A 24,120-nucleotide genomic window follows, 5' to 3' on the forward strand; every position below is an offset into this window, starting at 1 on the left:
CCGAAATGGTGCTGTGGGCGGCGTAGTTCCTCACGGTTCAAAAGTTATGGGTTTTCCAAAGCTAGAATCGTTTTAGATCCAAAAACAAAATAAAAAAGGGGTGCAACACGAGGACTTCCCGGGAGGTCACCCATCCTAGTACTACTCTCGCCCAAGCACGCTTAACTGCGGAGTTCTGATGGGATCCGGTGCATTAGTGCTGGTATGATCGCACCCGTTAGTACATGACTCGCGATTCCATATGTCCTTTCGTTCCGACAATTCGAGTGGATGGCGTGGGACCCACAAGATTTGTTGGCATTTTTTTTTCTCGAACGAAAGTGCGTCGAGATTGATGTAGAACAACAACAACAACAACAACAACAACAACAAACACTCGAAAAAACGCATCGCGACTATTTTACGCTCCGTAAATTTCAGCAGCCCGTTTGAGGGTCAAAACGGCTGAATTTGGGGCCGAAAAATCGCGACGTCCTTTAACCGCCCTTGATGGTTTCTTGGCCTTTCCGAAATGGTGCTGTGGGCGGCGTAGTTCCTCACGGTTCAAAAGTTATGGGTTTTCCAAAGCTAGAATCGTTTTAGATCCAAAAACAAAATAAAAAAGGGGTGCAACACGAGGACTTCCCGGGAGGTCACCCATCCTAGTACTACTCTCGCCCAAGCACGCTTAACTGCGGAGTTCTGATGGGATCCGGTGCATTAGTGCTGGTATGATCGCACCCGTTAGTACATGACTCGCGATTCCATATGTCCTTTCGTTCCGACAATTCGAGTGGATGGCGTGGGACCCACAAGATTTGTTGGCATTTTTTTTTCTCGAACGAAAGTGCGTCGAGATTGATGTAGAACACAACAACAACAACAACAACAACAACAAACACTCGAAAAAACGCATCGCGACTATTTTACGCTCCGTAAATTTCAGCAGCCCGTTTGAGGGTCAAAACGGCTGAATTTGGGGCCGAAAAATCGCGACGTCCTTTAACCGCCCTTGATGGTTTCTTGGCCTTTCCGAAATGGTGCTGTGGGCGGCGTAGTTCCTCACGGTTCAAAAGTTATGGGTTTTCCAAAGCTAGAATCGTTTTAGATCCAAAAACAAAATAAAAAAGGGGTGCAACACGAGGACTTCCCGGGAGGTCACCCATCCTAGTACTACTCTCGCCCAAGCACGCTTAACTGCGGAGTTCTGATGGGATCCGGTGCATTAGTGCTGGTATGATCGCACCCGTTAGTACATGACTCGCGATTCCATATGTCCTTTCGTTCCGACAATTCGAGTGGATGGCGTGGGACCCACAAGATTTGTTGGCATTTTTTTTTCTCGAACGAAAGTGCGTCGAGATTGATGTAGAACACAACAACAACAACAACAACAACAACAACAAACACTCGAAAAAACGCATCGCGACTATTTTACGCTCCGTAAATTTCAGCAGCCCGTTTGAGGGTCAAAACGGCTGAATTTGGGGCCGAAAAATCGCGACGTCCTTTAACCGCCCTTGATGGTTTCTTGGCCTTTCCGAAATGGTGCTGTGGGCGGCGTAGTTCCTCACGGTTCAAAAGTTATGGGTTTTCCAAAGCTAGAATCGTTTTAGATCCAAAAACAAAATAAAAAAGGGGTGCAACACGAGGACTTCCCGGGAGGTCACCCATCCTAGTACTACTCTCGCCCAAGCACGCTTAACTGCGGAGTTCTGATGGGATCCGGTGCATTAGTGCTGGTATGATCGCACCCGTTAGTACATGACTCGCGATTCCATATGTCCTTTCGTTCCGACAATTCGAGTGGATGGCGTGGGACCCACAAGATTTGTTGGCATTTTTTTTTCTCGAACGAAAGTGCGTCGAGATTGATGTAGAACACAACAACAACAACAACAACAACAAACACTCGAAAAAACGCATCGCGACTATTTTACGCTCCGTAAATTTCAGCAGCCCGTTTGAGGGTCAAAACGGCTGAATTTGGGGCCGAAAAATCGCGACGTCCTTTAACCGCCCTTGATGGTTTCTTGGCCTTTCCGAAATGGTGCTGTGGGCGGCGTAGTTCCTCACGGTTCAAAAGTTATGGGTTTTCCAAAGCTAGAATCGTTTTAGATCCAAAAACAAAATAAAAAAGGGGTGCAACACGAGGACTTCCCGGGAGGTCACCCATCCTAGTACTACTCTCGCCCAAGCACGCTTAACTGCGGAGTTCTGATGGGATCCGGTGCATTAGTGCTGGTATGATCGCACCCGTTAGTACATGACTCGCGATTCCATATGTCCTTTCGTTCCGACAATTCGAGTGGATGGCGTGGGACCCACAAGATTTGTTGGCATTTTTTTTTCTCGAACGAAAGTGCGTCGAGATTGATGTAGAACACAACAACAACAACAACAACAACAACAAACACTCGAAAAAACGCATCGCGACTATTTTACGCTCCGTAAATTTCAGCAGCCCGTTTGAGGGTCAAAACGGCTGAATTTGGGGCCGAAAAATCGCGACGTCCTTTAACCGCCCTTGATGGTTTCTTGGCCTTTCCGAAATGGTGCTGTGGGCGGCGTAGTTCCTCACGGTTCAAAAGTTATGGGTTTTCCAAAGCTAGAATCGTTTTAGATCCAAAAACAAAATAAAAAAGGGGTGCAACACGAGGACTTCCCGGGAGGTCACCCATCCTAGTACTACTCTCGCCCAAGCACGCTTAACTGCGGAGTTCTGATGGGATCCGGTGCATTAGTGCTGGTATGATCGCACCCGTTAGTACATGACTCGCGATTCCATATGTCCTTTCGTTCCGACAATTCGAGTGGATGGCGTGGGACCCACAAGATTTGTTGGCATTTTTTTTTCTCGACCGAAAGTGCGTCGAGATTGATGTAGAACACAACAACAACAACAACAACAACAACAAACACTCGAAAAAACGCATCGCGACTATTTTACGCTCCGTAAATTTCAGCAGCCCGTTTGAGGGTCAAAACGGCTGAATTTGGGGCCGAAAAATCGCGACGTCCTTTAACCGCCCTTGATGGTTTCTTGGCCTTTCCGAAATGGTGCTGTGGGCGGCGTAGTTCCTCACGGTTCAAAAGTTATGGGTTTTCCAAAGCTAGAATCGTTTTAGATCCAAAAACAAAATAAAAAAGGGGTGCAACACGAGGACTTCCCGGGAGGTCACCCATCCTAGTACTACTCTCGCCCAAGCACGCTTAACTGCGGAGTTCTGATGGGATCCGGTGCATTAGTGCTGGTATGATCGCACCCGTTAGTACATGACTCGCGATTCCATATGTCCTTTCGTTCCGACAATTCGAGTGGATGGCGTGGGACCCACAAGATTTGTTGGCATTTTTTTTTCTCGAACGAAAGTGCGTCGAGATTGATGTAGAACACAACAACAACAACAACAACAACAACAAACACTCGAAAAAACGCATCGCGACTATTTTACGCTCCGTAAATTTCAGCAGCCCGTTTGAGGGTCAAAACGGCTGAATTTGGGGCCGAAAAATCGCGACGTCCTTTAACCGCCCTTGATGGTTTCTTGGCCTTTCCGAAATGGTGCTGTGGGCGGCGTAGTTCCTCACGGTTCAAAAGTTATGGGTTTTCCAAAGCTAGAATCGTTTTAGATCCAAAAACAAAATAAAAAAGGGGTGCAACACGAGGACTTCCCGGGAGGTCACCCATCCTAGTACTACTCTCGCCCAAGCACGCTTAACTGCGGAGTTCTGATGGGATCCGGTGCATTAGTGCTGGTATGATCGCACCCGTTAGTACATGACTCGCGATTCCATATGTCCTTTCGTTCCGACAATTCGAGTGGATGGCGTGGGACCCACAAGATTTGTTGGCATTTTTTTTTCTCGAACGAAAGTGCGTCGAGATTGATGTAGAACACAACAACAACAACAACAACAACAACAAACACTCGAAAAAACGCATCGCGACTATTTTACGCTCCGTAAATTTCAGCAGCCCGTTTGAGGGTCAAAACGGCTGAATTTGGGGCCGAAAAATCGCGACGTCCTTTAACCGCCCTTGATGGTTTCTTGGCCTTTCCGAAATGGTGCTGTGGGCGGCGTAGTTCCTCACGGTTCAAAAGTTATGGGTTTTCCAAAGCTAGAATCGTTTTAGATCCAAAAACAAAATAAAAAAGGGGTGCAACACGAGGACTTCCCGGGAGGTCACCCATCCTAGTACTACTCTCGCCCAAGCACGCTTAACTGCGGAGTTCTGATGGGATCCGGTGCATTAGTGCTGGTATGATCGCACCCGTTAGTACATGACTCGCGATTCCATATGTCCTTTCGTTCCGACAATTCGAGTGGATGGCGTGGGACCCACAAGATTTGTTGGCATTTTTTTTTCTCGAACGAAAGTGCGTCGAGATTGATGTAGAACACAACAACAACAACAACAACAACAACAAACACTCGAAAAAACGCATCGCGACTATTTTACGCTCCGTAAATTTCAGCAGCCCGTTTGAGGGTCAAAACGGCTGAATTTGGGGCCGAAAAATCGCGACGTCCTTTAACCGCCCTTGATGGTTTCTTGGCCTTTCCGAAATGGTGCTGTGGGCGGCGTAGTTCCTCACGGTTCAAAAGTTATGGGTTTTCCAAAGCTAGAATCGTTTTAGATCCAAAAACAAAATAAAAAAGGGGTGCAACACGAGGACTTCCCGGGAGGTCACCCATCCTAGTACTACTCTCGCCCAAGCACGCTTAACTGCGGAGTTCTGATGGGATCCGGTGCATTAGTGCTGGTATGATCGCACCCGTTAGTACATGACTCGCGATTCCATATGTCCTTTCGTTCCGACAATTCGAGTGGATGGCGTGGGACCCACAAGATTTGTTGGCATTTTTTTTTCTCGAACGAAAGTGCGTCGAGATTGATGTAGAACACAACAACAACAACAACAACAACAAACACTCGAAAAAACGCATCGCGACTATTTTACGCTCCGTAAATTTCAGCAGCCCGTTTGAGGGTCAAAACGGCTGAATTTGGGGCCGAAAAATCGCGACGTCCTTTAACCGCCCTTGATGGTTTCTTGGCCTTTCCGAAATGGTGCTGTGGGCGGCGTAGTTCCTCACGGTTCAAAAGTTATGGGTTTTCCAAAGCTAGAATCGTTTTAGATCCAAAAACAAAATAAAAAAGGGGTGCAACACGAGGACTTCCCGGGAGGTCACCCATCCTAGTACTACTCTCGCCCAAGCACGCTTAACTGCGGAGTTCTGATGGGATCCGGTGCATTAGTGCTGGTATGATCGCACCCGTTAGTACATGACTCGCGATTCCATATGTCCTTTCGTTCCGACAATTCGAGTGGATGGCGTGGGACCCACAAGATTTGTTGGCATTTTTTTTTCTCGAACAAAAGTGCGTCGAGATTGATGTAGAACAACAACAACAACAACAACAACAACAACAAACACTCGAAAAAACGCATCGCGACTATTTTACGCTCCGTAAATTTCAGCAGCCCGTTTGAGGGTCAAAACGGCTGAATTTGGGGCCGAAAAATCGCGACGTCCTTTAACCGCCCTTGATGGTTTCTTGGCCTTTCCGAAATGGTGCTGTGGGCGGCGTAGTTCCTCACGGTTCAAAAGTTATGGGTTTTCCAAAGCTAGAATCGTTTTAGATCCAAAACAAAATAAAAAAGGGGTGCAACACGAGGACTTCCAGGTAGCTAGACTCGTAGACTCTACCCAGCATTAAGGTGGAGTTCTGATAGAGAGCAAGATGGCTTCGTTGCGATGGTTTGATTGCATGGGGTGTGGTATTTTCGCTCCGCAGTGATAGTACTTAACGTACCGACACAACAGTTCAGTGAAAGTCTCTTTTGTTCCCAATTCGTTTGGACTCGAAGTAAGGACCACAGAGATTTGTTGGCATGTTTTTTTCTCGAACGAAAGGACAAAATTGAGGTGGGTTGGCGAAAAAAAAACAACAAACAACAACACCAACAAAACAACAAACACTGGAAAAAAAAAATAAAAAAAAAAAAACTTTTTTAATTTTTTTACCCGTTTTAAAAGCAGGGGGTTTGGGGGTCAGGTGGGCCGAAAATGGGGGGGAGGTTCGTATTATCCCGCCCCTGATGGTTTTTTGGTTTTTCGAAAATGTGTTTGTGTGTGGTTTCGTGTTCTTTGGTCGTCCAAGTGTTGTTTTTTGTGGTTAGTTTTTTTTTTTGTGGTTTTGTTTTTAAAGTTTAAAAACGGTTTTGGTTGACGTAGGAACAACGGGAGAACCCCAACAACACTCGTAAAAACTCGCCCACGACTTTTTTCTGCGGAGTTTTTTTGTCCCCCGTTTGAGTGTCAAAAGTTGCATTTGTTTTAGTAAATTCGAGTTTTTTTTTTTTTTTTTTCGTTTTTTCTTTTCGAGTGGATGGCGTGTGGGCCACAAGATTTCACGGTTTATTTTTTTTTTTTTTTCTAGTCGTTTTAAGAAACGAAAAACGCGATTGGGTGGTTGCAACAACACACAACCTACAACAACCACTCCGGAACTTCGGTTTTGCGTGGGTTATTTGGATGCTGGGTGTAAATTTCAGCCGCCTGTTTGAGTTCGTTGTGAGTGTTTGTTGCTGACGGTGTGGCGAGTTGTCGAAGAAGTCTGACTAACCGCCCTTCAAGATGGTTCTTGGCCTTTCCGAAATAAACATGGGCGGCAAGTTCCAACACGTAAAAAAGCATTTATTTTCCAAAGTAGAATCGTTAGAACCCAAAAACAAAACCAATTTAGTTTGTGAACGACAGGACTTCCAGGAGGTCACCATCCTAGAGTACTCTACTCAAAGCCCAATCAAGCTTAACTGCGAGTTGTTCACGATCAGGGAAAAGGTGGTATGATCGTCACCCGTAGTACATGACTCGCGTTCACCAAACTTCGTTCGAGAGACCTTCGAGTATGGCGATAGACTGGAAAGATTTGTCACACGTTTTTTTTTTTTTTTCCGACAATTGTGCGTGGGAGATTGATGTTTGTTGACAAACAACACAACAAAAAAACAAAAAAAAAAAACGAACAACACACAAAAAAACGAACAACGCAATTTTACGTTTTGCCGTTTCCGTTAATTTGGGAAAACGGCTGGTTTTTGGCGGAAAAAATCGCGTTTGCGGGTTATTTCGCGCCTTTGATGTTTTTTTTTTTTTTTTTTGAAATGGTGTGTGGGGGCGCGTAGTTCCTCACGTTTCAAAAAGTTTGGGTTTTCCAAAGCTAGAATCGTTTTAGATCCAAAAAAAAAAAAAAAGGGGTGCAACACGAGGACTTCCCGGGAGGTCACCCATCCTAGTACTACTCTCGCCCAAGCACGCTTAACTGCGGAGTTCTGATGGGATCCGGTGCATTAGTGCTGGTATGATCGCACCCGTTAGTACATGACTCGCGATTCCATATGTCCTTTCGTTCCGACAATTCGAGTGGATGGCGTGGGACCCACAAGATTTGTTGGCATTTTTTTTTCTCGAACAAAAGTGCGTCGAGATTGATGTAGAACAACAACACAACAACACAACAACAACAAACACTCGAAAAAACGCATCGCGACTATTTTACGCTCCGTAAATTTCAGCAGCCCGTTTGAGGGTCAAAACGGCTGAATTTGGGGCCGAAAAATCGCGACGTCCTTTAACCGCCCTTGATGGTTTCTTGGCCTTTCCGAAATGGTGCTGTGGGCGGCGTAGTTCCTCACGGTTCAAAAGTTATGGGTTTTCCAAAGCTAGAATCGTTTTAGATCCAAAAACAAAATAAAAAAGGGGTGCAACACGAGGACTTCCCGGGAGGTCACCCATCCTAGTACTACTCTCGCCCAAGCACGCTTAACTGCGGAGTTCTGATGGGATCCGGTGCATTAGTGCTGGTATGATCGCACCCGTTAGTACATGACTCGCGATTCCATATGTCCTTTCGTTCCGACAATTCGAGTGGATGGCGTGGGACCCACAAGATTTGTTGGCATTTTTTTTTCTCGAACAAAGTGCGTCGAGATTGATGTAGAACACAACAACAACACAACAACAACAACAAACACTCGAAAAAACGCATCGCGACTATTTTACGCTCCGTAAATTTCAGCAGCCCGTTTGAGGGTCAAAACGGCTGAATTTGGGGCCGAAAAATCGCGACGTCCTTTAACCGCCCTTGATGGTTTCTTGGCCTTTCCGAAATGGTGCTGTGGGCGGCGTAGTTCCTCACGGTTCAAAAGTTATGGGTTTTCCAAAGCTAGAATCGTTTTAGATCCAAAAACAAAATAAAAAAGGGGTGCAACACGAGGACTTCCCGGGAGGTCACCCATCCTAGTACTACTCTCGCCCAAGCACGCTTAACTGCGGAGTTCTGATGGGATCCGGTGCATTAGTGCTGGTATGATCGCACCCGTTAGTACATGACTCGCGATTCCATATGTCCTTTCGTTCCGACAATTCGAGTGGATGGCGTGGACCCACAAGATTGTTGGCATTTTTTTTCTCGAACGAAAGTGCGTCGAGATTGATGTAGAACACAACAACAACAACAACAACAACAAACACTCGAAAAAACGCATCGCGACTATTTTACGCTCCGTAAATTTCAGCAGCCCGTTTGAGGGTCAAAACGGCTGAATTTGGGGCCGAAAAATCGCGACGTCCTTTAACCGCCCTTGATGGTTTCTTGGCCTTTCCGAAATGGTGCTGTGGGCGGCGTAGTTCCTCACGGTTCAAAAGTTATGGGTTTTCCAAAGCTAGAATCGTTTTAGATCCAAAAACAAAATAAAAAAGGGGTGCAACACGAGGACTTCCCGGGAGGTCACCCATCCTAGTACTACTCTCGCCCAAGCACGCTTAACTGCGGAGTTCTGATGGGATCCGGTGCATTAGTGCTGGTATGATCGCACCCGTTAGTACATGACTCGCGATTCCATATGTCCTTTCGTTCCGACAATTCGAGTGGATGGCGTGGGACCCACAAGATTTGTTGGCATTTTTTTTTCTCGAACAAAAGTGCGTCGAGATTGATGTAGACAACAACAACAACAACAACAACAACAACAACAACAACAAACACTCGAAAAAACGCATCGCGACTATTTTACGCTCCGTAAATTTCAGCAGCCCGTTTGAGGGTCAAAACGGCTGAATTTGGGCCGAAAAATCGCGACGTCCTTTAACCGCCCTTGATGGTTTCTTGGCCTTTCCGAAATGGTGCTGTGGGCGGCGTAGTTCCTCACGGTTCAAAAGTTATGGGTTTTCCAAAGCTAGAATCGTTTTAGATCCAAAAACAAAATAAAAAAGGGGTGCAACACGAGGACTTCCCGGGAGGTCACCCATCCTAGTACTACTCTCGCCCAAGCACGCTTAACTGCGGAGTTCTGATGGGATCCGGTGCATTAGTGCTGGTATGATCGCACCCGTTAGTACATGACTCGCGATTCCATATGTCCTTTCGTTCCGACAATTCGAGTGGATGGCGTGGGACCCACAAGATTTGTTGGCATTTTTTTTCTCGAACAAAAGTGCGTCGAGATTGATGTAGAACACAACAACAACAACAACAACAACAACAAACACTCGAAAAAACGCATCGCGACTATTTTACGCTCCGTAAATTTCAGCAGCCCGTTTGAGGGTCAAAACGGCTGAATTTGGGGCCGAAAAATCGCGACGTCCTTTAACCGCCCTTGATGGTTTCTTGGCCTTTCCGAAATGGTGCTGTGGGCGGCGTAGTTCCTCACGGTTCAAAAGTTATGGGTTTTCCAAAGCTAGAATCGTTTTAGATCCAAAAACAAAATAAAAAAGGGGTGCAACACGAGGACTTCCCGGGAGGTCACCCATCCTAGTACTACTCTCGCCCAAGCACGCTTAACTGCGGAGTTCTGATGGGATCCGGTGCATTAGTGCTGGTATGATCGCACCCGTTAGTACATGACTCGCGATTCCATATGTCCTTTCGTTCCGACAATTCGAGTGGATGGCGTGGGACCCACAAGATTTGTTGGCATTTTTTTTCTCGAACAAAAGTGCGTCGAGATTGATGTAGAACACAACAACAACAACAACAACAACAACAAACACTCGAAAAAACGCATCGCGACTATTTTACGCTCCGTAAATTTCAGCAGCCCGTTTGAGGGTCAAAACGGCTGAATTTGGGGCCGAAAAATCGCGACGTCCTTTAACCGCCCTTGATGGTTTCTTGGCCTTTCCGAAATGGTGCTGTGGGCGGCGTAGTTCCTCACGGTTCAAAAGTTATGGGTTTTCCAAAGCTAGAATCGTTTTAGATCCAAAACAAAATAAAAAAAGGGGTGCAACACGAGGACTTCCCGGGAGGTCACCCATCCTAGTACTACTCTCGCCCAAGCACGCTTAACTGCGGAGTTCTGATGGGATCCGGTGCATTAGTGCTGGTATGATCGCACCCGTTAGTACATGACTCGCGATTCCATATGTCCTTTCGTTCCGACAATTCGAGTGGATGGCGTGGGACCCACAAGATTTGTTGGCATTTTTTTTTCTCGAACGAAAGTGCGTCGAGATTGATGTAGAACACAACAACAACAACAACAACAACAAACACTCGAAAAAACGCATCGCGACTATTTTACGCTCCGTAAATTTCAGCAGCCCGTTTGAGGGTCAAAACGGCTGAATTTGGGGCCGAAAAATCGCGACGTCCTTTAACCGCCCTTGATGGTTTCTTGGCCTTTCCGAAATGGTGCTGTGGGCGGCGTAGTTCCTCACGGTTCAAAAGTTATGGGTTTCCAAAGCTAGAATCGTTTTAGATCCAAAAACAAAAAAAAAAGGGGTGCAACACGAGGACTTCCCGGGAGGTCACCCATCCTAGTACTACTCTCGCCCAAGCACGCTTAACTGCGGAGTTCTGATGGGATCCGGTGCATTAGTGCTGGTATGATCGCACCCGTTAGTACATGACTCGCGATTCCATATGTCCTTTCGTTCCGACAATTCGAGTGGATGGCGTGGGACCCACAAGATTTGTTGGCATTTTTTTTTCTCGAACAAAGTGCGTCGAGATTGATGTAGACAACAACAACAACAACAACAACAACAACAACAACAACACTCGAAAAAACGCATCGCGACTATTTTACGCTCCGTAAATTTCAGCAGCCCGTTTGAGGGTCAAAACGGCTGAATTGGGGCCGAAAAATCGCGACGTCCTTTAACCGCCCTTGATGGTTTCTTGGCCTTTCCGAAATGGTGCTGTGGGCGGCGTAGTTCCTCACGGTTCAAAAGTTATGGGTTTTCCAAAGCTAGAATCGTTTTAGATCCAAAAACAAAATAAAAAAGGGGTGCAACACGAGGACTTCCCGGGAGGTCACCCATCCTAGTACTACTCTCGCCCAAGCACGCTTAACTGCGGAGTTCTGATGGGATCCGGTGCATTAGTGCTGGTATGATCGCACCCGTTAGTACATGACTCGCGATTCCATATGTCCTTTCGTTCCGACAATTCGAGTGGATGGCGTGGGACCCACAAGATTTGTTGGCATTTTTTTTTCTCGAACAAAAGTGCGTCGAGATTGATGTAGAACACAACAACAACAACAACAACAACAACAACAACACTCGAAAAAACGCATCGCGACTATTTTACGCTCCGTAAATTTCAGCAGCCCGTTTGAGGGTCAAAACGGCTGAATTTGGGGCCGAAAAATCGCGACGTCCTTTAACCGCCCTTGATGGTTTCTTGGCCTTTCCGAAATGGTGCTGTGGGCGGCGTAGTTCCTCACGGTTCAAAAGTTATGGGTTTTCCAAAGCTAGAATCGTTTTAGATCCAAAAACAAAATAAAAAAGGGGTGCAACACGAGGACTTCCCGGGAGGTCACCCATCCTAGTACTACTCTCGCCCAAGCACGCTTAACTGCGGAGTTCTGATGGGATCCGGTGCATTAGTGCTGGTATGATCGCACCCGTTAGTACATGACTCGCGATTCCATATGTCCTTTCGTTCCGACAATTCGAGTGGATGGCGTGGGACCCACAAGATTTGTTGGCATTTTTTTTTCTCGAACAAAAGTGCGTCGAGATTGATGTAGAAACAACAACAACAACAACAACAACAACAAACACTCGAAAAAACGCATCGCGACTATTTTACGCTCCGTAAATTTCAGCAGCCCGTTTGAGGGTCAAAACGGCTGAATTTGGGGCCGAAAAATCGCGACGTCCTTTAACCGCCCTTGATGGTTTCTGGCCTTTCCGAAATGGTGCTGTGGGCGGCGTAGTTCCTCACGGTTCAAAAGTTATGGGTTTTCCAAAGCTAGAATCGTTTTAGATCCAAAAACAAATAAAAAAGGGGTGCAACACGAGGACTTCCCGGGAGGTCACCCATCCTAGTACTACTCTCGCCCAAGCACGCTTAACTGCGGAGTTCTGATGGGATCCGGTGCATTAGTGCTGGTATGATCGCACCCGTTAGTACATGACTCGCGATTCCATATGTCCTTTCGTTCCGACAATTCGAGTGGATGGCGTGGGACCCACAAGATTTGTTGGCATTTTTTTTTCTCGAACAAAGTGCGTCGAGATTGATGTAGAACACAACAACAACAACAACAACAAAAAAACACTCGAAAAAACGCATCGCGACTATTTTACGCTCCGTAAATTTCAGCAGCCCGTTTGAGGGTCAAAACGGCTGAATTTGGGGCCGAAAAATCGCGACGTCCTTTAACCGCCCTTGATGGTTTCTTGGCCTTTCCGAAATGGTGCTGGGCGGCGGCGTAGTTCCTCACGGTTCAAAAGTTATGGGTTTTCCAAAGCTAGAATCGTTTTAGATCCAAAAACAAAATAAAAAAGGGGTGCAACACGAGGACTTCCCGGGAGGTCACCCATCCTAGTACTACTCTCGCCCAAGCACGCTTAACTGCGGAGTTCTGATGGGATCCGGTGCATTAGTGCTGGTATGATCGCACCCGTTAGTACATGACTCGCGATTCCATATGTCCTTTCGTTCCGACAATTCGAGTGGATGGCGTGGGACCCACAAGATTTGTTGGCATTTTTTTTCTCGAACGAAAGTGCGTCGAGATTGATGTAGAACACAACAACAACACAACAACAACAACAAACACTCGAAAAAACGCATCGCGACTATTTTACGCTCCGTAAATTTCAGCAGCCCGTTTGAGGGTCAAAACGGCTGAATTGGGGCCGAAAAATCGCGACGTCCTTTAACCGCCCTTGATGGTTTCTTGGCCTTTCCGAAATGGTGCTGTGGGCGGCGTAGTTCCTCACGGTTCAAAAGTTATGGGTTTTCCAAAGCTAGAATCGTTTTAGATCCAAAAACAAAATAAAAAAGGGGTGCAACACGAGGACTTCCCGGGAGGTCACCCATCCTAGTACTACTCTCGCCCAAGCACGCTTAACTGCGGAGTTCTGATGGGATCCGGTGCATTAGTGCTGGTATGATCGCACCCGTTAGTACATGACTCGCGATTCCATATGTCCTTTCGTTCCGACAATTCGAGTGGATGGCGTGGGACCCACAAGATTTGTTGGCATTTTTTTTTCTCGAACAAAAGTGCGGAGATTGATGTACAACAACAACAACAACAACAACAACAACAACAACAACAAACACTCGAAAAAACGCATCGCGACTATTTTACGCTCCGTAAATTTCAGCAGCCCGTTTGAGGGTCAAAACGGCTGAATTTGGGGCCGAAAAATCGCGACGTCCTTTAACCGCCCTTGATGGTTTCTTGGCCTTTCCGAAATGGTGCTGTGGGCGGCGTAGTTCCTCACGGTTCAAAAGTTATGGGTTTTCCAAAGCTAGAATCGTTTTAGATCCAAAAACAAAATAAAAAAGGGGTGCAACACGAGGACTTCCCGGGAGGTCACCCATCCTAGTACTACTCTCGCCCAAGCACGCTTAACTGCGGAGTTCTGATGGGATCCGGTGCATTAGTGCTGGTATGATCGCACCCGTTAGTACATGACTCGCGATTCCATATGTCCTTTCGTTCCGACAATTCGAGTGGATGGCGTGGGACCCACAAGATTTGTTGGCATTTTTTTTTCTCGAACAAAAGTGCGTCGAGATTGATGTAGAACACAACAACAACAACAACAACAACAACAACACTCGAAAAAACGCATCGCGACTATTTTACGCTCCGTAAATTTCAGCAGCCCGTTTGAGGGTCAAAACGGCTGAATTTGGGGCCGAAAAATCGCGACGTCCTTTAACCGCCCTTGATGGTTTCTTGGCCTTTCCGAAATGGTGCTGTGGGCGGCGTAGTTCCTCACGGTTCAAAAGTTATGGGTTTTCCAAAGCTAGAATCGTTTTAGATCCAAAAACAAAATAAAAAGGGGTGCAACACGAGGACTTCCCGGGAGGTCACCCATCCTAGTACTACTCTCGCCCAAGCACGCTTAACTGCGGAGTTCTGATGGGATCCGGTGCATTAGTGCTGGTATGATCGCACCCGTTAGTACATGACTCGCGATTCCATATGTCCTTTCGTTCCGACAATTCGAGTGGATGGCGTGGGACCCACAAGATTTGTTGGCATTTTTTTTTCTCGAACAAAAGTGCGTCGAGATTGATGTAGAACACAACAACAACAACAACAACAACAACAACAAACACTCGAAAAAACGCATCGCGACTATTTTACGCTCCGTAAATTTCAGCAGCCCGTTTGAGGGTCAAAACGGCTGAATCTGGGGCCGAAAAATCGCGACGTCCTTTTAACCGCCCTTGATGGTTTCTTGGCCTTTCCGAAATGGTGCTGTGGGCGGCGTAGTTCCTCACGGTTCAAAAGTTATGGGTTTTCCAAAGCTAGAATCGTTTTAGATCCAAAAACAAAATAAAAAAGGGGTGCAACACGAGGACTTCCCGGGAGGTCACCCATCCTAGTACTACTCTCGCCCAAGCACGCTTAACTGCGGAGTTCTGATGGGATCCGGTGCATTAGTGCTGGTATGATCGCACCCGTTAGTACATGACTCGCGATTCCATATGTCCTTTCGTTCCGACAATTCGAGTGGATGGCGTGGGACCCACAAGATTTGTTGGCATTTTTTTTTCTCGAACAAAAGTGCGTCGAGATTGATGTAGAACAACAACAACAACAACAACAACAACAACAACAAACACTCGAAAAAACGCATCGCGACTATTTTACGCTCCGTAAATTTCAGCAGCCCGTTTGAGGGTCAAAACGGCTGAATTTGGGGCCGAAAAATCGCGACGTCCTTTAACCGCCCTTGATGGTTTCTTGGCCTTTCCGAAATGGTGCTGTGGGCGGCGTAGTTCCTCACGGTTCAAAAGTTATGGGTTTTCCAAAGCTAGAATCGTTTTAGATCCAAAAACAAAATAAAAAGGGGTGCAACACGAGGACTTCCCGGGAGGTCACCCATCCTAGTACTACTCTCGCCCAAGCACGCTTAACTGCGGAGTTCTGATGGGATCCGGTGCATTAGTGCTGGTATGATCGCACCCGTTAGTACATGACTCGCGATTCCATATGTCCTTTCGTTCCGACAATTCGAGTGGATGGCGTGGGACCCACAAGATTTGTTGGCATTTTTTTTTCTCGAACAAAAGTGCGTCGAGATTGATGTAGAACACAACAACAACAACAACAACAACAACAAACACTCGAAAAAACGCATCGCGACTATTTTACGCTCCGTAAATTTCAGCAGCCCGTTTGAGGGTCAAAACGGCTGAATTTGGGGCCGAAAAATCGCGACGTCCTTTAACCGCCCTTGATGGTTTCTTGGCCTTTCCGAAATGGTGCTGTGGGCGGCGTAGTTCCTCACGGTTCAAAAGTTATGGGTTTTCCAAAGCTAGAATCGTTTTAGATCCAAAAACAAAATAAAAAAGGGGTGCAACACGAGGACTTCCCGGAGGTCACCCATCCTAGTACTACTCTCGCCCAAGCACGCTTAACTGCGGAGTTCTGATGGGATCCGGTGCATTAGTGCTGGTATGATCGCACCCGTTAGTACATGACTCGCGATTCCATATGTCCTTTCGTTCCGACAATTCGAGTGGATGGCGTGGGACCCACAAGATTTGTTGGCATTTTTTTTCTCGAACGAAAGTGCGTCGAGATTGATGTAGAACACAACAACAACAACAACAACAACAAACACTCGAAAAAACGCATCGCGACTATTTTACGCTCCGTAAATTTCAGCAGCCCGTTTGAGGGTCAAAACGGCTGAATTTGGGGCCGAAAAATCGCGACGTCCTTTAACCGCCCTTGATGGTTTCTGGCCTTTCCGAAATGGTGCTGTGGGCGGCGTAGTTCCTCACGGTTCAAAAGTTATGGGTTTTCCAAAGCTAGAATCGTTTTAGATCCAAAAAAAAAAAAAAAAAGGGGTGCAACACGAGGACTTCCCGGGAGGTCACCCATCCTAGTACTACTCTCGCCCAAGCACGCTTAACTGCGGAGTTCTGATGGGATCCGGTGCATTAGTGCTGGTATGATCGCACCCGTTAGTACATGACTCGCGATTCCATATGTCCTTTCGTTCCGACAATTCGAGTGGATGGCGTGGGACCCACAAGATTTGTTGGCATTTTTTTTTCTCGAACAAAAGTGCGTCGAGATTGATGTAGAACACAACAACAACAACAACAACAACAACAACAAACACTCGAAAAAACGCATCGCGACTATTTTACGCTCCGTAAATTTCAGCAGCCCGTTTGAGGGTCAAAACGGCTGAATTTGGGGCCGAAAAATCGCGACGTCCTTTAACCGCCCTTGATGGTTTCTTGGCCTTTCCGAAATGGTGCTGTGGGCGGCGTAGTTCCTCACGGTTCAAAAGTTATGGGTTTTCCAAAGCTAGAATCGTTTTAGATCCAAAAACAAAATAAAAAAGGGGTGCAACACGAGGACTTCCCGGGAGGTCACCCATCCTAGTACTACTCTCGCCCAAGCACGCTTAACTGCGGAGTTCTGATGGGATCCGGTGCATTAGTGCTGGTATGATCGCACCCGTTAGTACATGACTCGCGATTCCATATGTCCTTTCGTTCCGACAATTCGAGTGGTGGATGGCGTGGGACCCACAAGATTTGTTGGCATTTTTTTTCTCGAACAAAAGTGCGTCGAGATTGATGTAGAACACAACAACAACAACAACAACAACAACAAAAAACACTCGAAAAAACGCATCGCGACTATTTTACGCTCCGTAAATTTCAGCAGCCCGTTTGAGGGTCAAAACGGCTGAATTTGGGGCCGAAAAATCGCGACGTCCTTTAACCGCCCTTGATGGTTTCTTGGCCTTTCCGAAATGGTGCTGTGGGCGGCGTAGTTCCTCACGGTTCAAAAGTTATGGGTTTTCCAAAGCTAGAATCGTTTTAGATCCAAAAACAAAATAAAAAAGGGGTGCAACACGAGGACTTCCCGGGAGGTCACCCATCCTAGTACTACTCTCGCCCAAGCACGCTTAACTGCGGAGTTCTGATGGGATCCGGTGCATTAGTGCTGGTATGATCGCACCCGTTAGTACATGACTCGCGATTCCATATGTCCTTTCGTTCCGACAATTCGAGTGGATGGCGTGGGACCCACAAGATTTGTTGGCATTTTTTTTTCTCGACCGAAAGTGCGTCGAGATTGATGTAGAACACAACACAACAACAACAACAACAAACACTCGAAAAAACGCATCGCGACTATTTTGCTCCGTAAATTTCAGCAGCCCGTTTGAGGGTCAAAACGGCTGAATTTGGGGCCGAAAAATCGCGACGTCCTTTAACCGCCCTTGATGGTTTCTTGGCCTTTCCGAAATGGTGCTGTGGGCGGCGTAGTTCCTCACGGTTCAAAAGTTATGGGTTTTCCAAAGCTAGAATCGTTTTAGATCCAAAAACAAAATAAAAAAGGGGTGCAACACGAGGACTTCCCGGGAGGTCACCCATCCTAGTACTACTCTCGCCCAAGCACGCTTAACTGCGGAGTTCTGATGGGATCCGGTGCATTAGTGCTGGTATGATCGCACCCGTTAGTACATGACTCGCGATTCCATATGTCCTTTCGTTCCGACAATTCGAGTGGATGGCGTGGGACCCACAAGATTTGTTGGCATTTTTTTTTTCTCGAACGAAAGTGCGTCGAGATTGATGTAGAACACAACAACAACAACAACAACAACAACAACAAACACTCGAAAAAACGCATCGCGACTATTTTACGCTCCGTAAATTTCAGCAGCCCGTTTGAGGGTCAAAACGGCTGAATTTGGGGCCGAAAAATCGCGACGTCCTTTAACCGCCCTTGATGGTTTCTTGGCCTTTCCGAAATGGTGCTGTGGGCGGCGTAGTTCCTCACGGTTCAAAAGTTATGGGTTTTCCAAAGCTAGAATCGTTTTAGATCCAAAAACAAAATAAAAAAGGGGTGCAACACGAGGACTTCCCGGGAGGTCACCCATCCTAGTACTACTCTCGCCCAAGCACGCTTAACTGCGGAGTTCTGATGGGATCCGGTGCATTAGTGCTGGTATGATCGCACCCGTTAGTACATGACTCGCGATTCCATATGTCCTTTCGTTCCGACAATTCGAGTGGATGGCGTGGGACCCACAAGATTTGTTGGCATTTTTTTTTCTCGAACGAAAGTGCGTCGAGATTGATGTAGAACACAACAACAACACAACAACAACAAAACAAACACTCGAAAAAACGCATCGCGACTATTTTACGCTCCGTAAATTTCAGCAGCCCGTTTGAGGGTCAAAACGGCTGAATTTGGGGCCGAAAAATCGCGACGTCCTTTAACCGCCCTTGATGGTTTCTTGGCCTTTCCGAAATGGTGCTGTGGGCGGCGTAGTTCCTCACGGTTCAAAAGTTATGGGTTTTCCAAAGCTAGAATCGTTTTAGATCCAAAAACAAATAAAAAAGGGTGTGCAACACGAGGACTTCCCGAGGTCACCCATCCTAGTACTACTCTCGCCCAAGCACGCTTAACTGCGGAGTTCTGATGGGATCCGGTGCATTAGTGCTGGTATGATCGCACCCGTTAGTACATGACTCGCGATTCCATATGTCCTTTCGTTCCGACAATTCGAGTGGATGGCGTGGGACCCACAAGATTTGTTGGCATTTTTTTTCTCGACCGAAAGTGCGTCGAGATTGATGTAGAACACAACAAACAACAACAACAACAACAAACACTCGAAAAAACGCATCGCGACTATTTTACGCTCCGTAAATTTCAGCAGCCCGTTTGAGGGTCAAAACGGCTGAATTTGGGGCCGAAAAATCGCGACGTCCTTTAAACGCCCTTGATGGTTTCTTGGCCTTTCCGAAATGGTGCTGTGGGCGGCGTAGTTCCTCACGGTTCAAAAGTTATGGGTTTTCCAAAGCTAGAATCGTTTTAGATCCAAAAACAAAATAAAAAAGGGGTGCAACACGAGGACTTCCCGGGAGGTCACCCATCCTAGTACTACTCTCGCCCAAGCACGCTTAACTGCGGAGTTCTGATGGGATCCGGTGCATTAGTGCTGGTATGATCGCACCCGTTAGTACATGACTCGCGATTCCATATGTCCTTTCGTTCCGACAATTCGAGTGGATGGCGTGGGACCCACAAGATTTGTTGGCATTTTTTTTTCTCGAACCAAAGTGCGTCGAGATTGATGTAGAACACAACAACAACAACAACAACAACAACAACAAACACTCGAAAAAAACGCATCGCGACTATTTTACGCTCCGTAAATTTCAGCAGCCCGTTTGAGGGTCAAAACGGCTGAATTTGGGGCCGAAAAATCGCGACGTCCTTTAACCGCCCTTGATGGTTTCTTGGCCTTTCCGAAATGGTGCTGTGGGCGGCGTAGTTCCTCACGGTTCAAAAGTTATGGGTTTTCCAAAGCTAGAATCGTTTTAGATCCAAAAACAAAATAAAAAGGGGTGCAACACGAGGACTTCCCGGGAGGTCACCCATCCTAGTACTACTCTCGCCCAAGCACGCTTAACTGCGGAGTTCTGATGGGATCCGGTGCATTAGTGCTGGTATGATCGCACCCGTTAGTACATGACTCGCGATTCCATATGTCCTTTCGTTCCGACAATTCGAGTGGATGGCGTGGGACCCACAAGATTTGTTGGCATTTTTTTTTCTCGAACAAAAGTGCGTCGAGATTGATGTAGAACACAACAACAACAACAACAACAACAACAAACACTCGAAAAAACGCATCGCGACTATTTTACGCTCCGTAAATTTCAGCAGCCCGTTTGAGGGTCAAAACGGCTGAATTGGGGCCGAAAAATCGCGACGTCCTTTAACCGCCCTTGATGGTTTCTTGGCCTTTCCGAAATGGTGCTGTGGGCGGCGTAGTTCCTCACGGTTCAAAAGTTATGGGTTTTCCAAAGCTAGAATCGTTTTAGATCCAAAAACAAAATAAAAAAGGGGTGCAACACGAGGACTTCCCGGGAGGTCACCCATCCTAGTACTACTCTCGCCCAAGCACGCTTAACTGCGGAGTTCTGATGGGATCCGGTGCATTAGTGCTGGTATGATCGCACCCGTTAGTACATGACTCGCGATTCCATATGTCCTTTCGTTCCGACAATTCGAGTGGATGGCGTGGGACCCACAAGATTTGTTGGCATTTTTTTTTCTCGAACGAAAGTGCGTCGAGATTGATGTAGAACACAACAACAACAACAACAACAACAACAAACACTCGAAAAAACGCATCGCGACTATTTTACGCTCCGTAAATTTCAGCAGCCCGTTTGAGGGTCAAAACGGCTGAATTTGGGCCGAAAAATCGCGACGTCCTTTAACCGCCCTTGATGGTTTCTTGGCCTTTCCGAAATGGTGCTGTGGGCGGCGTAGTTCCTCACGGTTCAAAAGTTATGGGTTTTCCAAAGCTAGAATCGTTTTAGATCCAAAAACAAAATAAAAAAGGGGTGCAACACGAGGACTTCCCGGGAGGTCACCCATCCTAGTACTACTCTCGCCCAAGCACGCTTAACTGCGGAGTTCTGATGGGATCCGGTGCATTAGTGCTGGTATGATCGCACCCGTTAGTACATGACTCGCGATTCCATATGTCCTTTCGTTCCGACAATTCGAGTGGATGGCGTGGGACCCACAAGATTTGTTGGCATTTTTTTTCTCGAACAAAAGTGCGTCGAGATTGATGTAGAACACAACAACAACAACAACAACAACAACAAACACTCGAAAAAAACGCATCGCGACTATTTTACGCTCCGTAAATTTCAGCAGCCCGTTTGAGGGTCAAAACGGCTGAATTTGGGCCGAAAAATCGCGACGTCCTTTAACCGCCCTTGATGGTTTCTTGGCCTTTCCGAAATGGTGTGTGGGCGGCGTAGTTCCTCACGGTTCAAAGTTATGGGTTTTCCAAAGCTAGAATCGTTTTAGATCCAAAAACAAAATAAAAAGGGGTGCAACACGAGGACTTCCCGGGAGGTCACCCATCCTAGTACTACTCTCGCCCAAGCACGCTTAACTGCGGAGTTCTGATGGGATCCGGTGCATTAGTGCTGGTATGATCGCACCCGTTTAGTACATGACTCGCGATTCCATATGTCCTTTCGTTCCGACAATTCGAGTGGATGGCGTGGGACCCACAAGATTTGTTGGCATTTTTTTTTCTCGAACGAAAGTGCGTCGAGATTGATGTAGAAAACAACAACAACAACAACAACAACAAACACTCGAAAAAACGCATCGCGACTATTTTACGCTCCGTAAATTTCAGCAGCCCGTTTGAGGGTCAAAACGGCTGAATTTGGGGCCGAAAAAAATCGCGACGTCCTTTAACCGCCCTTGATGGTTTCTTGGCCTTTCCGAAATGGTGCTGTGGGCGGCGTCGTTCCTCACGGTTCAAAAGTTATGGGTTTTCCAAAGCTAGAATCGTTTTAGATCCAAAAACAAAATAAAAAAGGGGTGCAACACGAGGACTTCCCGGGAGGTCACCCATCCTAGTACTACTCTCGCCCAAGCACGCTTAACTGCGGAGTTCTGATGGGATCCGGTGCATTAGTGCTGGTATGATCGCACCCGTTAGTACATGACTCGCGATTCCATATGTCCTTTCGTTCCGACAATTCGAGTGGATGGCGTGGGACCCACAAGATTTGTTGGCATTTTTTTTTCTCGAACAAAAGTGCGTCGAGATTGATGTAGAACACAACAACAACAACAACACACAACAACAACAAACACTCGAAAAAACGCATCGCGACTATTTTACGCTCCGTAAATTTCAGCCAGCCCGTTTGAGGGTCAAAACGGCTGATTTGGGGCCGAAAAATCGCGACGTCCTTTAACCGCCCTTGATGGTTTCTTGGCCTTTCCGAAATGGTGCTGTGGGCGGCGTAGTTCCTCACGGTTCAAAATTATGGTTTTCCAAAGCTAGAATCGTTTTAGATCCAAAAACAAAATAAAAAGGGGTGCAACACGAGGACTTCCCGGAGGTCACCCATCCTAGTACTACTCTCGCCCAAGCACGCTTAACTGCGGAGTTCTGATGGGATCCGGGCATTAGTGCTGGTATGATCGCACCCGTTAGTACATGACTCGCGATTCCATATGTCCTTTCGTTCCGACAATTCGAGTGGATGGCGTGGGACCCACAAGATTGTTGGCATTTTTTTTCTCGACAAAAAGTGCGTCGAGATTGATGTAGAACACAACAACAACAACACAACAACAAACAACAAACACTCGAAAAAACGCATCGCGACTATTTTACGCTCCGTAAATTTCAGCAGCCGTTTGAGGGTCAAAACGGCTGAATTTGGGGCCGAAAAATCGCGACGTCCTTTAACCGCCCTTGATGGTTTCTTGGCCTTCCGAAATGGTGCTGTGGGCGGCGTAGTTCCTCACGGTTCAAAAGTTATGGGTTTCCAAAGCTAGAATCGTTTTAGATCCAAAAACAAAATAAAAAAGGGGTGCAACACGAGGACTTCCCGGGAGGTCACCCATCCTAGTACTACTCTCGCCCAAGCACGCTTAACTGCGGAGTTCTGATGGGATCGGTGCATAGTGCTGGTATGATCGCACCCGTTAGTACATGACTCGCGATTCCATATGTCCTTTCGTTCCGACAATTCGAGTGGATGGCTGGTGGGACCCACAAGATTTGTTGGCATTTTTTTTTTCTCGAACAAAGTGCGTCGAGATTGATGTAGAACACAACAACAACAACAACAACAACAACAAACACTCGAAAAAACGCATCGCGACTATTTTACGCTCCGTAAATTTCAGCAGCCCGTTTGAGGGTCAAAACGGCTGAATTGGGGGCCGAAAAATCGCGACGTCCTTTAACCGCCCTTGATGGTTTCTTGGCCTTTCCGAAATGGTGCTGTGGGCGGCTCGTAGTTCCTCACGGTTCAAAAGTTATGGGTTTTCCAAAGCTAGAATCGGTTTAGATCCAAAAACAAAATAAAAAAGGGGTGCAACACGAGGACTTCCCGGGAGGTCACCCATCCTAGTACTACTCTCGCCCAAGCACGCTTAACTGCGGAGTTCTGATGGGATCCGGTGCATTAGTGCTGGTATGATCGCACCCGTTAGTACATGACTCGCGATTCCATATGTCCTTTCGTTCCGACAATTCGAGTGGATGGGTGGGCCCCACAAGATTTGTTGGCATGTTTTTTTCTCGAAACAAAGTGCGTCGAGATTGATGTAGAACACAACACAACAACAAACAACAACAACAACAAACACTCGAAAAAACGCATCGCGACTATTTTACGCTCCGTAAATTCAGCAGCCCGTTTGAGGGTCAAAACGGCTGAATTTGGGCCGAAAAATCGCGACGTCCTTTAACCGCCCTTGATGGTTTCTGGCTTTCCGAAATGGGCTGTGGGCGGCGTAGTTCCTCACGGTTCAAAAGTTATGGGTTTCCAAAGCTAAATCGTTTTAGATCCAAAAACAAAATAAAAAAAGGGGTGCAACAAGAGGACTTCCCGGGAGGTCACACCATCCTAGTACTACTCTCGCCCAAGCACGCTTAACTGCGGAGTTCTGATGGGTCCGGTGCATTAGTGCTGGTATGATCGCACCCGTTTAGTACATCGATCGCGATTCCATATGTCCTTTCGTTCCGACAATTCGAGTGGATGGCGTGGGACCCACAAGATTGTTGGCATTTTTTTTTCTCGACCGA

At 46.8% G+C, this 24,120-nt stretch overlaps 45 non-coding genes across 45 annotated transcripts; all 45 read right to left on the bottom strand.

Moving 5' to 3' along the window:
• Positions 1–97: 97 nt before the first annotated feature.
• LOC125579526 lies at positions 98–216 on the bottom strand. The gene has a single exon (XR_007317586.1). It is a non-coding gene; the product is annotated as a 5S ribosomal RNA (ribosomal RNA).
• Positions 217–603: 387 nt separating this feature from the next.
• Positions 604–722, bottom strand: LOC125579527. The gene has a single exon (XR_007317587.1). It is a non-coding gene; the product is annotated as a 5S ribosomal RNA (ribosomal RNA).
• A 386-nt stretch (positions 723–1,108) lies between these two features.
• On the bottom strand, positions 1,109–1,227 carry LOC125579528. The gene has a single exon (XR_007317588.1). It is a non-coding gene; the product is annotated as a 5S ribosomal RNA (ribosomal RNA).
• Positions 1,228–1,616: 389 nt separating this feature from the next.
• Positions 1,617–1,735, bottom strand: LOC125579529. The gene has a single exon (XR_007317589.1). It is a non-coding gene; the product is annotated as a 5S ribosomal RNA (ribosomal RNA).
• A 383-nt stretch (positions 1,736–2,118) lies between these two features.
• Positions 2,119–2,237, bottom strand: LOC125579531. Its single transcript, XR_007317590.1, has one exon. It is a non-coding gene; the product is annotated as a 5S ribosomal RNA (ribosomal RNA).
• A 386-nt stretch (positions 2,238–2,623) lies between these two features.
• LOC125579532 lies at positions 2,624–2,742 on the bottom strand. Its single transcript, XR_007317591.1, has one exon. It is a non-coding gene; the product is annotated as a 5S ribosomal RNA (ribosomal RNA).
• A 386-nt stretch (positions 2,743–3,128) lies between these two features.
• On the bottom strand, positions 3,129–3,247 carry LOC125579533. Its single transcript, XR_007317592.1, has one exon. It is a non-coding gene; the product is annotated as a 5S ribosomal RNA (ribosomal RNA).
• A 386-nt stretch (positions 3,248–3,633) lies between these two features.
• On the bottom strand, positions 3,634–3,752 carry LOC125579534. Its single transcript, XR_007317593.1, has one exon. It is a non-coding gene; the product is annotated as a 5S ribosomal RNA (ribosomal RNA).
• A 386-nt stretch (positions 3,753–4,138) lies between these two features.
• Positions 4,139–4,257, bottom strand: LOC125579535. Its single transcript, XR_007317594.1, has one exon. It is a non-coding gene; the product is annotated as a 5S ribosomal RNA (ribosomal RNA).
• Positions 4,258–4,643: 386 nt separating this feature from the next.
• LOC125579536 lies at positions 4,644–4,762 on the bottom strand. The gene has a single exon (XR_007317596.1). It is a non-coding gene; the product is annotated as a 5S ribosomal RNA (ribosomal RNA).
• Positions 4,763–5,145: 383 nt separating this feature from the next.
• LOC125579538 lies at positions 5,146–5,264 on the bottom strand. The gene has a single exon (XR_007317598.1). It is a non-coding gene; the product is annotated as a 5S ribosomal RNA (ribosomal RNA).
• A 1,983-nt stretch (positions 5,265–7,247) lies between these two features.
• LOC125579539 lies at positions 7,248–7,366 on the bottom strand. The gene has a single exon (XR_007317599.1). It is a non-coding gene; the product is annotated as a 5S ribosomal RNA (ribosomal RNA).
• Positions 7,367–7,751: 385 nt separating this feature from the next.
• Positions 7,752–7,870, bottom strand: LOC125579540. Its single transcript, XR_007317600.1, has one exon. It is a non-coding gene; the product is annotated as a 5S ribosomal RNA (ribosomal RNA).
• A 384-nt stretch (positions 7,871–8,254) lies between these two features.
• On the bottom strand, positions 8,255–8,373 carry LOC125579542. The gene has a single exon (XR_007317601.1). It is a non-coding gene; the product is annotated as a 5S ribosomal RNA (ribosomal RNA).
• A 380-nt stretch (positions 8,374–8,753) lies between these two features.
• On the bottom strand, positions 8,754–8,872 carry LOC125579543. Its single transcript, XR_007317602.1, has one exon. It is a non-coding gene; the product is annotated as a 5S ribosomal RNA (ribosomal RNA).
• A 394-nt stretch (positions 8,873–9,266) lies between these two features.
• On the bottom strand, positions 9,267–9,385 carry LOC125579544. Its single transcript, XR_007317603.1, has one exon. It is a non-coding gene; the product is annotated as a 5S ribosomal RNA (ribosomal RNA).
• Positions 9,386–9,770: 385 nt separating this feature from the next.
• On the bottom strand, positions 9,771–9,889 carry LOC125579545. Its single transcript, XR_007317604.1, has one exon. It is a non-coding gene; the product is annotated as a 5S ribosomal RNA (ribosomal RNA).
• Positions 9,890–10,274: 385 nt separating this feature from the next.
• On the bottom strand, positions 10,275–10,393 carry LOC125579546. The gene has a single exon (XR_007317605.1). It is a non-coding gene; the product is annotated as a 5S ribosomal RNA (ribosomal RNA).
• Positions 10,394–10,774: 381 nt separating this feature from the next.
• Positions 10,775–10,893, bottom strand: LOC125579547. Its single transcript, XR_007317607.1, has one exon. It is a non-coding gene; the product is annotated as a 5S ribosomal RNA (ribosomal RNA).
• Positions 10,894–11,282: 389 nt separating this feature from the next.
• Positions 11,283–11,401, bottom strand: LOC125579548. The gene has a single exon (XR_007317608.1). It is a non-coding gene; the product is annotated as a 5S ribosomal RNA (ribosomal RNA).
• Positions 11,402–11,789: 388 nt separating this feature from the next.
• On the bottom strand, positions 11,790–11,908 carry LOC125579550. Its single transcript, XR_007317610.1, has one exon. It is a non-coding gene; the product is annotated as a 5S ribosomal RNA (ribosomal RNA).
• Positions 11,909–12,291: 383 nt separating this feature from the next.
• Positions 12,292–12,410, bottom strand: LOC125579551. The gene has a single exon (XR_007317611.1). It is a non-coding gene; the product is annotated as a 5S ribosomal RNA (ribosomal RNA).
• Positions 12,411–12,794: 384 nt separating this feature from the next.
• Positions 12,795–12,913, bottom strand: LOC125579552. Its single transcript, XR_007317612.1, has one exon. It is a non-coding gene; the product is annotated as a 5S ribosomal RNA (ribosomal RNA).
• Positions 12,914–13,296: 383 nt separating this feature from the next.
• Positions 13,297–13,415, bottom strand: LOC125579553. Its single transcript, XR_007317613.1, has one exon. It is a non-coding gene; the product is annotated as a 5S ribosomal RNA (ribosomal RNA).
• Positions 13,416–13,806: 391 nt separating this feature from the next.
• Positions 13,807–13,925, bottom strand: LOC125579554. The gene has a single exon (XR_007317614.1). It is a non-coding gene; the product is annotated as a 5S ribosomal RNA (ribosomal RNA).
• A 384-nt stretch (positions 13,926–14,309) lies between these two features.
• On the bottom strand, positions 14,310–14,428 carry LOC125579555. The gene has a single exon (XR_007317615.1). It is a non-coding gene; the product is annotated as a 5S ribosomal RNA (ribosomal RNA).
• Positions 14,429–14,818: 390 nt separating this feature from the next.
• LOC125579556 lies at positions 14,819–14,937 on the bottom strand. Its single transcript, XR_007317616.1, has one exon. It is a non-coding gene; the product is annotated as a 5S ribosomal RNA (ribosomal RNA).
• Positions 14,938–15,326: 389 nt separating this feature from the next.
• LOC125579557 lies at positions 15,327–15,445 on the bottom strand. Its single transcript, XR_007317617.1, has one exon. It is a non-coding gene; the product is annotated as a 5S ribosomal RNA (ribosomal RNA).
• A 386-nt stretch (positions 15,446–15,831) lies between these two features.
• Positions 15,832–15,949, bottom strand: LOC125579592. The gene has a single exon (XR_007317652.1). It is a non-coding gene; the product is annotated as a 5S ribosomal RNA (ribosomal RNA).
• A 381-nt stretch (positions 15,950–16,330) lies between these two features.
• LOC125579558 lies at positions 16,331–16,449 on the bottom strand. The gene has a single exon (XR_007317618.1). It is a non-coding gene; the product is annotated as a 5S ribosomal RNA (ribosomal RNA).
• A 389-nt stretch (positions 16,450–16,838) lies between these two features.
• On the bottom strand, positions 16,839–16,957 carry LOC125579559. The gene has a single exon (XR_007317619.1). It is a non-coding gene; the product is annotated as a 5S ribosomal RNA (ribosomal RNA).
• A 391-nt stretch (positions 16,958–17,348) lies between these two features.
• On the bottom strand, positions 17,349–17,467 carry LOC125579561. Its single transcript, XR_007317621.1, has one exon. It is a non-coding gene; the product is annotated as a 5S ribosomal RNA (ribosomal RNA).
• Positions 17,468–17,847: 380 nt separating this feature from the next.
• On the bottom strand, positions 17,848–17,966 carry LOC125579562. Its single transcript, XR_007317622.1, has one exon. It is a non-coding gene; the product is annotated as a 5S ribosomal RNA (ribosomal RNA).
• Positions 17,967–18,356: 390 nt separating this feature from the next.
• Positions 18,357–18,475, bottom strand: LOC125579563. Its single transcript, XR_007317623.1, has one exon. It is a non-coding gene; the product is annotated as a 5S ribosomal RNA (ribosomal RNA).
• A 387-nt stretch (positions 18,476–18,862) lies between these two features.
• Positions 18,863–18,979, bottom strand: LOC125579599. Its single transcript, XR_007317659.1, has one exon. It is a non-coding gene; the product is annotated as a 5S ribosomal RNA (ribosomal RNA).
• A 383-nt stretch (positions 18,980–19,362) lies between these two features.
• LOC125579564 lies at positions 19,363–19,481 on the bottom strand. The gene has a single exon (XR_007317624.1). It is a non-coding gene; the product is annotated as a 5S ribosomal RNA (ribosomal RNA).
• Positions 19,482–19,870: 389 nt separating this feature from the next.
• On the bottom strand, positions 19,871–19,989 carry LOC125579565. The gene has a single exon (XR_007317625.1). It is a non-coding gene; the product is annotated as a 5S ribosomal RNA (ribosomal RNA).
• A 385-nt stretch (positions 19,990–20,374) lies between these two features.
• Positions 20,375–20,493, bottom strand: LOC125579566. The gene has a single exon (XR_007317626.1). It is a non-coding gene; the product is annotated as a 5S ribosomal RNA (ribosomal RNA).
• A 385-nt stretch (positions 20,494–20,878) lies between these two features.
• LOC125579567 lies at positions 20,879–20,997 on the bottom strand. Its single transcript, XR_007317627.1, has one exon. It is a non-coding gene; the product is annotated as a 5S ribosomal RNA (ribosomal RNA).
• A 382-nt stretch (positions 20,998–21,379) lies between these two features.
• LOC125579568 lies at positions 21,380–21,498 on the bottom strand. The gene has a single exon (XR_007317628.1). It is a non-coding gene; the product is annotated as a 5S ribosomal RNA (ribosomal RNA).
• Positions 21,499–21,884: 386 nt separating this feature from the next.
• LOC125579569 lies at positions 21,885–22,003 on the bottom strand. The gene has a single exon (XR_007317629.1). It is a non-coding gene; the product is annotated as a 5S ribosomal RNA (ribosomal RNA).
• A 387-nt stretch (positions 22,004–22,390) lies between these two features.
• LOC125579602 lies at positions 22,391–22,507 on the bottom strand. Its single transcript, XR_007317662.1, has one exon. It is a non-coding gene; the product is annotated as a 5S ribosomal RNA (ribosomal RNA).
• A 384-nt stretch (positions 22,508–22,891) lies between these two features.
• On the bottom strand, positions 22,892–23,008 carry LOC125579603. The gene has a single exon (XR_007317663.1). It is a non-coding gene; the product is annotated as a 5S ribosomal RNA (ribosomal RNA).
• Positions 23,009–23,398: 390 nt separating this feature from the next.
• Positions 23,399–23,517, bottom strand: LOC125579570. The gene has a single exon (XR_007317630.1). It is a non-coding gene; the product is annotated as a 5S ribosomal RNA (ribosomal RNA).
• A 382-nt stretch (positions 23,518–23,899) lies between these two features.
• On the bottom strand, positions 23,900–24,018 carry LOC125579606. The gene has a single exon (XR_007317666.1). It is a non-coding gene; the product is annotated as a 5S ribosomal RNA (ribosomal RNA).
• Between the last annotated feature and the right edge of the window lie 102 nt (positions 24,019–24,120).

Source organism: Brassica napus, chromosome A10, assembly GCF_020379485.1.
Source record: "Brassica napus cultivar Da-Ae chromosome A10, Da-Ae, whole genome shotgun sequence".
In the NCBI taxonomy this organism is placed as follows: domain Eukaryota; kingdom Viridiplantae; phylum Streptophyta; class Magnoliopsida; order Brassicales; family Brassicaceae; genus Brassica; species Brassica napus.